We start from the raw sequence: 12,167 nt of genomic DNA on the forward strand, positions 1-12,167 counted from the left end.
AATAATGAGATCGACCATCGAAATTGTAATGATGGTCATGCTAATAATGAGATCGACCACCACATGTGGCAAAGAGATTGATCATATATGAGAACAACATCTGGAAATACAAAAGTGAAATCACATGATCGTTTAAAATGATAACACGATGTTCACTTATATTTACTATCTTGTACTAAAGAAGCATAATACATATATGATTATAAACCTAAAGTTTATGGATCATGATTATCTAATGGCGTGACCGGTTAGACCACAACGAGTCAATGATGTGATATATATTGAAGAACCAAATGATTCTTCATGATAATTGAACATGCTAAGTTTGCTCTCAAGGGAAATCATTTATTTACCAACTCAAGGAGAGTGTGAATCCCTAGATGTTATGGAATAGAGAAAAGGATACACATAACCTAATATGATACCATTTAGTGTTTTGAAAATCGATGCATCGTTTAAATGGTTATCAAGATCGCAACTTCATGTTTGCATGATTTAAGACTTAGCTTATAAGATAACACGCATATTATTCCATATTGGTATATTTACATTATGTTATAATAATGAATTTTATTCCCAAGTTAATATTGATCATTGGAATAAGTGTTGAACTTCTAACAAATTGTTAAAGACGATTACACAACGCCTATAATTGGTTACAAAGGCAATTATCACGAGAGCAAAGGTTCATGTTTTTATTTGAGTACATATGATTTTACATGTTTAAAAAACTAATTCACATCAAGCCAACAAGTTATGACACTACCTCCCCATTTTAATTGGTTTTTGGTCAGTAGCCAAGTATTTCTCATCTAATATTATATATTGAAATTAATCCACCAAAAGACATAAAGATGAGGCCACAAAGGAAGTTGGGAATGTATGCTGGCATTAAATATTATTTATGATTATATACTTAGAGCTATTAATGAGATATTTGTTTATAGCTCATTAGTTTTCACTTTAGTGAATCAACATTCCTAACATTACGGGGGAGATATAAAGCAGTTAGAAAACGAATTTAATTGGAATGAATTATCGCTGATCCTCAAACTTATATGAACTAGAAGTTCAAAGGATAATTCATGTATGAAGATTAACGAATCAATTACCAGACGATTCACTGATCAAAAGAGAGTGTCTAGCTAAGACACTCATACGAACTGCAAATGCTCCAATTAATAAATGTCCCAAAAGGACAAATGCATATTGATAATAAGTCTAACGCCCGCGTGTAGCGTTGTAGACTGATCGGTTCCAAAGGTAAAATTTCCTCGAAAATTGGAACGTATAATGAAGATGGTCAAGTCTAGATGTAGTAAAAGGCCTCTTGAAAGAGATTAGACATGATGGTTCTTGAAGAACTTTAGGTACCTGAAAACAAAGAGTTCTTAATAATATATATTGTATCATGTCTACAAAGATATATGGAATCGAAATAAAGTCGACGTCGCTATACTTTTACATATATATAATTGGCGCTTGAAATGATGATGATGAGGATCAAGATTCTAAATCTGCCTATAAAAATGATTGGCCAAAGTGGAAAGACACAAACAGGGCAGAGTTGAATTCTCTAAATAACGGAAAGTTTGTCGGACCAGCAGTCCATACAACTGAAGTTGTAAAATATGTTAGATATAAACGGGTCTTTTATGTGAGTTATAAAAATTCAATAAAGTGATATAAGGCAAAATTGGTAGCACAAGTGATATAAGGTAAAATTGGTAGCACAAGGATTTTGCAAAGACCCATGATTAATTATGAGGAGACGCATTCTCCAATGGTAGAAGCATTGACTTTTTGATATCTAAATAGTCTGGTAATAAAAAGAGAGAATTGATATGCGTATAATAAGTATTGTGATTCAGTTGATACTGAAATTTTACAAGAAAATCTATGAAGGATTTGAATTATCAAATCATGTACAGTAAGTTCTCGAGAACATAATAATTGTCGTGTATAGAGTCATATTTGAATACATTACGATTATTGAATATGTTGAACATAAATGGAACTCCTAAAGAGTTTCCTAAGGTAGTTGAATACTTGAAATGTTTATTGATACATCTTAATGATGGAATTCTTATGCATTAATAAGCATAAACATAGAAGAGAATGTACATGATGAGTACAATATCTCAATAAACAAATAATTTATATAATATGGATTTTGATATGTGATACAAAATGATGTGTTAATGAGCAAGTTTATGCAGCAAAAATCCTAGAAAAGTGAATGCGCATGCATAATTTGTCAAGTTGAAAAGAAGTCCATGATGGATTAATAAATGCATGGATTTATGCTTATTATGTATGGATTAAATTATTCGGATTGAGCTTGGCACAAATCAAGAGATATTTTGATAAAGAGGGAGATAAGTTGGATATAATTAGCCACACATTTATCAAAATTTGACTCTTAAAAGTTCATTATAATCATACAGTGATTATGTATGCATCATCAAGAGAAACTCATGAGCTTTTAAAGATAAAATTCTTTTTGAACCTTGACATGGTGTGATTATTGCTCGACTTATAGTTGGAGTATATGTGTAATTATATGTTTATAAATCCATCAAAGTGCATCTAGAAAATGTTGAGACATTTTACAATGGATAAATTTAATCCTTTTAGCACGTTAAAGGAGGCCTAACAATGACTATATCATTTCCTATCTGAATATAAAATATTATTGGTTTGAAAATACCATAATTAAATGCATATGTGCATTTTTTCGTACTGTTAGCTATATATGATTATTATTTTCTTTATTTATATTTATCGTCATGTGTCTTGCTAGGAGACATCAGAATAGGTTAAAACATTTATTTCAGTTGTGAAAGATATGTATTTATATTTTACTAACCCATCAAAAAAAGTTTGGTTAGTCTTGTTGATGCAGAGAAACACAACAAGATTATAGTATTTACCAGGATCATAGTATTTACTAGATGAAGCAATAGAAGTTTTCACATGAAGATCATACAACATTATTCAACTTAAGGATTCAAATGTCAAGAGACGGCGACACTAACAATTGACTACAAAATTTTGGGTAACTTTCACAGAATATCCATATCTAGCATTTTAATGGATATATAAATCAGGGGGGGGGGGGACAATACGCGACACACTCTTTTCCCTTAGCTATGGTTTTGTCCCACTGGGTTTTCCTAGCAAGGTTTTTAATGAGGCAGCATCTTCAAGCGTATTAAGTTGATAACCAAGGGGGAGTCTTATAAATATATTATTATTATGGTTATCAACACCTAAAATAGATTAGCTTTTTCTACAAGTTTTCCTCTCTTATATATATTATATTGTATCTCATTGTAATAGACACATGATTAATGAAATCTCCATCTTTCTCCTATCTCTCTTTCTCATATTCATTGGCTATTAGGCTTGTTTCACAATAATTTTAAAATTATTTACCAATATGAGTGGTTTGTTAAAAACTTGTATTTACCCTTAATCTTATTGAGTTATTGGATAAAAAAAGTTTTATATGTAAGAAAAATGTTTCTAATAAAATAAAATCATTTTATCGGATAATTTTTGTTTTTATCAAAAGTAGTTATAATGTTTTTTTTATTTCTTTCAATAAACATATTCAGTACATTATTGACCCAAGTAGTTTTGTAATAAAATAATTTTATCGGATAACATTTGTTCGTGTTAATTTTATTCAAAATTTTATATAATTAGTTACATAGATATAATAATTAATTAATTTTACTTTGCATGATTACGATATCAATAAAACATATTGATTTGTTTATATAAAACTTTGAATACAGGGTTTATTATGAACTCTTATACATTCTTTTTGTGATACACAGACATATATCTATATTAAAATTTTTAAAAATGTATTCACTATGAACAGTATTTTTTTATCGTGAACAATACAGGTGTTGTTGTCGTACGAATCGAACCAACTTCAACCGGACAACAATAGTGCCATCATTTGTTTTTATGGTTTTCTTGATCGATAGAAATCAGTTCATATCAAAACTTTATTTTTGTGTTTTCTCTTTCGGTTGTTATAGCAAATGCCAATAACATAACAATCCGAGTCGATACCAACCAAATTCCCATTGTCTATATTTTGCTAATTATTTTGGCAATATTTGCTACTATTTTTGCGATTAGATAGGGAGTGGATGCCAATTTTGTCAGCTTTCTTATTTAGACCGTAATTTGGTTGCTAATAATAAGATGGTTTATTTCAGTCGTAAATTTTGAATGCGTAATTTTTGCCACATAGCTCGATTAAAATGACTCGCCGGAATCATGTTTACAAATTACAAATTTTGATTAAATAGATCGATGTATGTTAAACATATAAAACCAAAAATTTAAATCCAACAAAATCCAAACAAATCGATCTTCACATAGTAAAATAAAGAATCTTGCTATTTAACTTATGTCACGTGCAGCATGCATTCATAAACAAGCAAACTTATATCTTTCTGACTTTTCAAATATTTTTCTTACGAATATTAATATAATCTAAAGGAAATATGCTTTTGCTTATTTTTCATGTAGTCGAAGTCAACACGTGCGTAATAAAATAAGTAAATGAAAGACATGAATAAATAACACCACAAGTTCAATGGTAAGACGTGCCTCTATGACGGCTAGACGTGCTTTCGGTGTTCTTCATTTCCATCTAACAGCCAAAATATGTTTTTTTTATTACAATTATGTATTTTTATATCATATTTAACAAATATTTTTTAACCAGATGATTTGTAAAGAAATGTTAAAAACAGTTCGTATAATAAGAATTACCGGTTAACTACGATGAGTTCCTAGGTGTAACAATCTGAAAAAAAAAATATTTGTGTGTCATATTAAGTCGAATTCAGTTTTTGTAATTTTGAGTAAGTACTAGTAACTTATTTGATTTCATTTTCTTTATCTGATCCAAATTTGTAATATTTTAAAGGATTCAAATCCTCGAGTAATTCGAATTTATCAAAACTCAAATTCAAACCGTTTGGCCTAACTTGACCTGAATAGTTCTTTTTTTTTTCAAATTCGGAAAACATAAATCAAGTAACCGAAAATACTGAGATAACCAGGTTGATTTATATTAATGAAATTTGGAATATTAACCATACACCTAATTAGATACTATGGTCGGTTTAAAACTTAAATATACCTAATTATTCTTAAATATACTATCATGATTTTGAAAATAATGTCATGTTTATATGTAGAAAGATTCAACGATATTCTGGCAATAAACAATGAAATGATTTGTTCAGTTCCATGGTGTGATTAATCATTTGTAATATTTTAAACATCAAACATCAAATTCTTTTTCGCCAAATATCCACGTAATCTTTCACTTGTATTGTATTGATTTGAACCACCACATTATGGTGTTGTTTACTTTTAAAGACAAAAACCGTCCGTAATCTGATTTCATGTCTGCAACTGAAGATGTGGTCTGAAGCTCTGCAATACGAAAATATAATATTGTTTTATAAACTGGATATTGTCTGCAAAAGCTGAAAATTAGTTACCTGCCATATATACCAAAGTAGAAAGAAGTCATTTAACGTCTGTAAATTGCTAATTGATGGTGGTGTACGAACTATGGAATTGAGTGGTGGTGTACGGACTATGGAAGTGGGTGGTGGTAGACGATTGTGGTAGGCGGTGAACGGTGGTGATGGACGGTTTTAGTGGGTGGTGGACGGTGATGGTGGCCGACAGTGGGCGGTGGTGGTGATGAACGGTTGTGGAGGGTGGTGGTGGGTGGTGGCGGTGATGGATGGTGGTGGTGATGGCGGCGAACAGTGGGTGGTGGTGGTGGCGGCGAACGGTTGGTGGTGGTGGATGACTACACAAGGAGATGAGGTCAGTTTAAAAGTTAATTTTTATTTGATTAAGTCAACTTTACAATAAACCAACGAAACATTAATTGTGTGTTGGCCTCCCAGGAGCTTTCCATGGCAGTTTGAATGGCCAACGAAACTAACGAATAAAAGTAACCGAGTTGGACAGCCCATGAGCTTTCCCTACATTCGCAAATTATTATCAGGGTCTGTTCCCTTAATTCGTAGATTATTATTATGGTATGTTCCCTTCATTCGCATATATTATTAGGGTCTGTTCCCTTCTTACTCGTAAAACCATACTTTCATACAATTATATAAGTACACCCTTATACATATCCTATCACATACATACAACATTCATAAGGCACACACTTACCACTTAAGATAGGTGTATTAACTAGCACGTAGAGTATACACACAGCCTCGAAAACTAACAAAGAAAAGGGGCTACAAACTCGCCTGTGTTCCGTTTCTTTATGAGTTTATGGTCACACCTCTTCTCAGCTAGGCATGACCAACTGTGTAGCAATTAACAAGCATCACTTAACTACTCCTAGTTATATCATATTTCAAAGTTAATGAAACCCCTATCTAATGGGGGTTCGTGGGGCAGTGCCCCTAGCAGCAAGGTTCTAGGGGCGGTAGCCCCTAGCAGGGTCCAAGGGGCAGAGCCCCTGGCTGGGGTTAAGTATATACATATACGTCGTATATGTATATGTATATGTATATGCGTATGTATATGTATATGTATATGTATTTACATACCTGCCATATTTGTTAATACATATCCGCCGTATACGTATTTACATATCCGCCGTATACGTGTTTACATATCCGCCGTATATGTATACACAATATACGTTCCTTACTTATACGTTGGGCACATATCGGCCGGATATGTGAAGGTCAGCTTATCTTTTACGTGTTTTTAGGGTTTTCAGCGATTCCGACACCGTCAGCCGCCGCTAGGCACCACGGTTGGCCGGATTTTGATTATTCATAACCCAGGTAGCTTCGGGGTGTCAAAATCCAAGCTTAGGTGGCCCTTATGCTCGTTTTTGATTGATTAAACACCCGATAAAAGCTAGATCTAGATCCAAACGGCTCATTCGGAAACACAACTGCAGAGATTTATATCTCTAGTAACTGAGATGAGATCTGCAAACATGAACTTGACCGCTGCTGAGAAAAATAAAAAACTGGTCAATTCCCTGCCATAGAGTTGGGGTATGAATGTTGATGTGATTAAGTGGATGAATGATCTCAACAGGTTAACTCTGTCAGAAGTCATGGCAATCATCAAAGCTTGTAACATGAATGACAAGCAACGTGCCATAAATCATGCAAACTCCTACAATGCAGCCGGCTACAATGTTGCCTCTAACAATTCTTTCATTTCACAAGATAACTTCTCAATGTTCAATTCTTCTCAGGGGCAGTACACTCCACCACATCAGTCTCAAAATAACTTTTCTATGTTTAAGTTTGCTCAGGGTCATTTCACTCAGGCACCACCATAACCAACTCTCGTGTTCTTTCCTCAACCTGTTCAACAATCTACTTCTGCTGCTCTGCCCCAGCCATCTGCTGCACCTTCTAGTCAGTCTCCCAATCAGATTCCCTCTATCTCAAAGGAGACTCAAGAAACCATTGCTTTAATGGTGGGATTCATGAATTGCTACAACGCCTTTCTTGTTGGAGATCTGGTTCAACCAGTTGTAGCTGCTGAGTAGGATCAAATTCATCCTGATGATGTAAAGGAAATGGATATCTCTTGGCATATCGCCATGACAATTTTTCGCTCGTAGAATTTTACAAAGAGTATGGGCAGAAACAACTGGAATGTACCAGCTAATAAGAATGTGGGATTTAACAAAGATGCTCTGAGATGCTACAAATGTCACGAGCCAGGTCATTTTGATCGTGAGCGCACTAAATTGAAGTTGTTGAAGAACAGAATGTTGCTGAGGAATATCAATAATAAGACTGCAAACTTTGCCCAAATTGAAGTTGCTGAAGAATAGAATGTTGCTGAGGAACAAGTGAAGGAACTTCAATGGCCTTCACTACTTCCAGCTCATCCGAGGTAAGTTCTGAATAATGTTCACAAGCTTGTATTACTAAAGTAGATTTATACAAATCCCACAATAGTAACTTGCTTAGAGAAATGAAAGGAATAAAATCTAAAAATTTCACTCTTAAGAAAACTGAGAAAGCTTTCAAAGATAAAATTGAGGCATAGAAAATGAACTTTTCTAAACTTTAATCTGATTTTAGCATAAAATGCTGTCACCACTTAGATGCCAAACAAAAAATTGCTGAGTTAACTGCTAAACTGGAAACCTCTAAGTTAGAGATCATCAATTTAACTTATAATTTTGAAAGAGTTGCACTAGACTATACGAAATTCGAAAGCTCTAGTGTTGTTGTTAAATTCATGATTGAAAATCAATTATGGAGGAAAGAAAACACTGGTGAGGGTATAGGGTACAATGTTGTACCCCCTCCATATAACGAAAACTACACTAGTCTTCCTCTTACCAAAGAGCAGGAAGAAATGGTAAAAACCATGCAGTATGGTAAATCAACTGAAAATGGCAAAAATGCTCCTAGTTCAGTAAAAGCTATTGAATCAACCTCAGGGGTGAATGATACTAATGTGTTTACTTCACGTGCAGATGAAGTAATTGTCGAGGATTCGACTAATAGGGATGTTGATTTGCCTGTTTTGAATAATAAAGACATTAATTCTCATATTTCTTTAAATTTACCTGCTTTGAATTCTTTGACTTCGAATGTTTGTGTGGGCTCTGTTTTTAAGAGCAATGACAATTGTGTGGTTGATTCCTCTAAAACTTTGAAATCTGGTGGTGTGTTTTTGAATAAATTTGATAAAAATAAGAGTTCTCATAAATATTCGTCACCTAAGTTTATCAAAGTAAAGCAAGCTAGCTCACACAACAGATCTAGACCAGGAGTATACCATAGTGAATTTTACATCAAACGTCAAACATATTTTAACTGTGTCATTCCTGGTCATATTGCTAGAAACTGTCCACACCGTCCATATGTCCCATATTATGGATATCATTAGAGGTATTTGTCTCAAAATACCGCTCAAAATAAATCAAGGTATTATAAGGCAAGTCCCTCTGACGGTGATTGGACAAGAAACAAGGCTTATAGGTTTAGTCCTCATCAGACCAAGCCTAACGTGTTTCAGTAGCGTGATAGAACTCTGCTTCTGTTTCAAAAACCAAGTTGGTTTCTGAACGGAAACAAGTTCGGAAGTCAAAGTCACCTGTGTTTCCCGCTCGCAAACCAGAGACTAAGTCATCCATTCATACAAATAACAAAGCTTCTAAAACAAGATATGAATGGTTGCCTAAATCTCCGGTGATCAAGCTATCAGGTTCAATCTTAGATAATCGGGAAGATATGTCATGGAAACCCGTGACAAGTTTAGATAATTCAGGTTTACCCTATATTACTATGGACTGGGTACCAAAAACTAACTAATCTCGCACATCGTGCAGGAACCGCTATGGAGGAATATCATCAGACCTTGGTATGTTGATAGTGATTGTTTCAAGCACATGACATGAGACATCTCCCAACTACACGACATTCAAATCCTTAACACGAATATGCTTCCTTTGAGGAAGGAGAGAAGGGGAAGATTACATAGAAGGGTACTGTAAGTAATGGTGTGCTCAAATTTGAAAATATTAATTTCGTTCCTGAGTTGAAGCACAGTCTGCTCAGCGTCTCGCAGATCTGTGATAAAGGTTTTTCAACCCATTTCACTAACAAAGAGTGTTTTATTTTAAAACTTGGTATCATCATACCAGATGATTGGGTTCTTGTTCGATCATAAAGAAAAGATAATTCTTACGTGATCGACATAACAAAAACGTTCCAAAGGAAATCTCATGTGTATTTTCTAAAGTGTCAGAACATAATGCCATGCTTTGGAATCGTCGTCTTGGTCATGCAAACATTAAAATTTGAATCGTCTTGCTAAAAACGACTTGGTACGTGGTTTACCCGTAAATCTCACAAGCCAAAACTTGTTAACACCATTTCATCAGATTTCCAATTGCTACATATGGATATGTTGGGACCAGTTCATGTTTTGAGTCTTTCTCGGAGTTCTTACTGTCTAGTTATTACTGATAACTACTCACGTTTCACTTCGGTGTTTTTCTTGTCAAATAAGAGTGATACTGCATAATTGATAAAATGCTTTGTTGTGCTTATGGAGGATCAACTCAACTTAAAGATAAAGGGTATTCGCTGTGACAACGACACGGAATTCAAGAACTCAACACTAAATTATTTTTGTGCCGAAAAGGGATCTCTTCGACAATATAGTTCAGCTTGGACACCGCAACAAAATGGAGTTGATGAAAGATGGAACATGACTCTTATCGAGGCGGCAATAACTATGTTGTGTGATTCAAAACTGCCTTTGTTCTTCTGGGCAGAGGCTGTTAACACGGCATGCAATGTTCAAAACCGAATGCTGATAAACAAATCTCAGATGAAGACTCCGTATGAGATTGTTTACAGTCTCAAGCCAACGGTTGCCTATTTTGAGCCTTTGTATGTCCATATACTCTGCTGAATCTTGAAACGACTCCAAAGTTTGGAGCCAAAGCTGATGATTGTTACTTTGTTGGATATGCTGGTCGTACCGCCTACAGAGTCTACAACAAGTCAACGAAGCAGATAGTGGAATCTTATGACATGCGCTGGCTAGTAGAGAATGAGACTGATTCTCATGTCGGTCCTGACTGGTTATTTAATTATAATGAACTCTTTAAGCCTTTTAATGTGTTTTCAGTTGTCGATACAGAAATTTCGGGTGCTGGTGCTTTAAATTCTGCTGATGAAGAAGAAGACATACCTACTAACTTCATATGTCTCCAGTGCTGGGTATTGATCGTTTAGAATCATTGGACACCACTTAGCCGTTGTCAGCTAGTCAACAAAAAAATGTTACCGAAACTATGTCTTCACCAGCACCTGTAGTCAATGCTTCATTAGTTGAGGGGGAGAGTACGATTCGTCAAATTTTGGAAGCACTCTATTTCCAGATGTCATACCAAATGAATACATTGCCAGTAATTCGTACTCACAAAGTACGACGACATATGGATGGAAGAACCCTCTTTCTAAAATCCTTGAAGATACAATAAATTTGCCTTCTACGAGCTCTGTTCCCGGTCATTCAATTCTGAGAAGAATCCAATGAGATCATCAACTGACAATGTCATAGGTCCTCTTGAAACTGGCGTGTCAACCATAAGTCAAACATGTCACATCAACAGCTGCTTATTTTCTTGTTTCATCTCTCAGATTGAGCCTAAGTCAACTGAAATGGCACTATAAGAGCCAAGCTGGGTGGACGCCATGCATGAGGAATTGAATTAGTTTGAAAAACTCAAGGTTTGGAGTAAGTGAGTTGTCTGTTGGAAAGAAAGCATTAGATACAATATGGGTTTCCGTAATAAGCAAGATGATACTGGTATTATTGTTTAAAACAAAGCACGGCTCGTAGTTCGTGGATTTCGTCAAGTTGAAGGCTTAGACTACACTGAAGTGTATGCTCATGTGGCTCGACTTGAGGCCATTCGGATTTTTCTGGCATACGCTTCCTTCATGGGATTCACGGTTTATTAGATGGATGTCAAGACAACGTTCTTGTATGAAGAAGTCAAGGAGGAGATCTATGTGGATCAGCCACCAGGTTTTGTTGATTAAAAGCATCCAACTCATGTCTACAAGCTAGACAAAGCTCTTTACGGTCTTCACCAAGCACCTCGGGCATGGTATGCTACCTTGACTGCTCACCTACTGGGGCATGCCTACAAGAGATGAACCATTGATCAGACACTGTTCCTTAAAACTGTTGGGAAATATTTGATCCTAGTTCAGATCTATGTGGATGACATCACCTTCGGGTCTACTAGTTCAGCACTATGTTCTGAATTTGAAGAAGTTATGAAGAAGAGATTTGAAATGAGTTTGTTGGGGGAGATGACGACTTTCCTTGGATTACAGGTTCGTCAGAGTTCTAAGGGAATACTGTTGCATCAAGGGAAATATATCGAATATATGTTAGAAAAGTTCTAATTTCAATATTCCAAAAGCGCGACAACTCCTATGGCGGAAAGACCTCTTCTTTCATCCGATCTAGAAGGGAATCCCGTAGATCAAACTTACTATCGATCAATGATCGGATCCATGATGTATCTCACCTCCAGTCGCCCTGACATCATGTTTGCTGTCTGTCTATGCGCCCGC

The sequence above is a fragment of the Bidens hawaiensis genome, unplaced genomic scaffold (assembly GCF_021521415.1).
Source record: "Bidens hawaiensis isolate Kalapana, Puna unplaced genomic scaffold, B.hawaiensis_p1.1 tig00010809_1, whole genome shotgun sequence".
Classification (NCBI taxonomy): Eukaryota; Viridiplantae; Streptophyta; class Magnoliopsida; order Asterales; family Asteraceae; genus Bidens; species Bidens hawaiensis.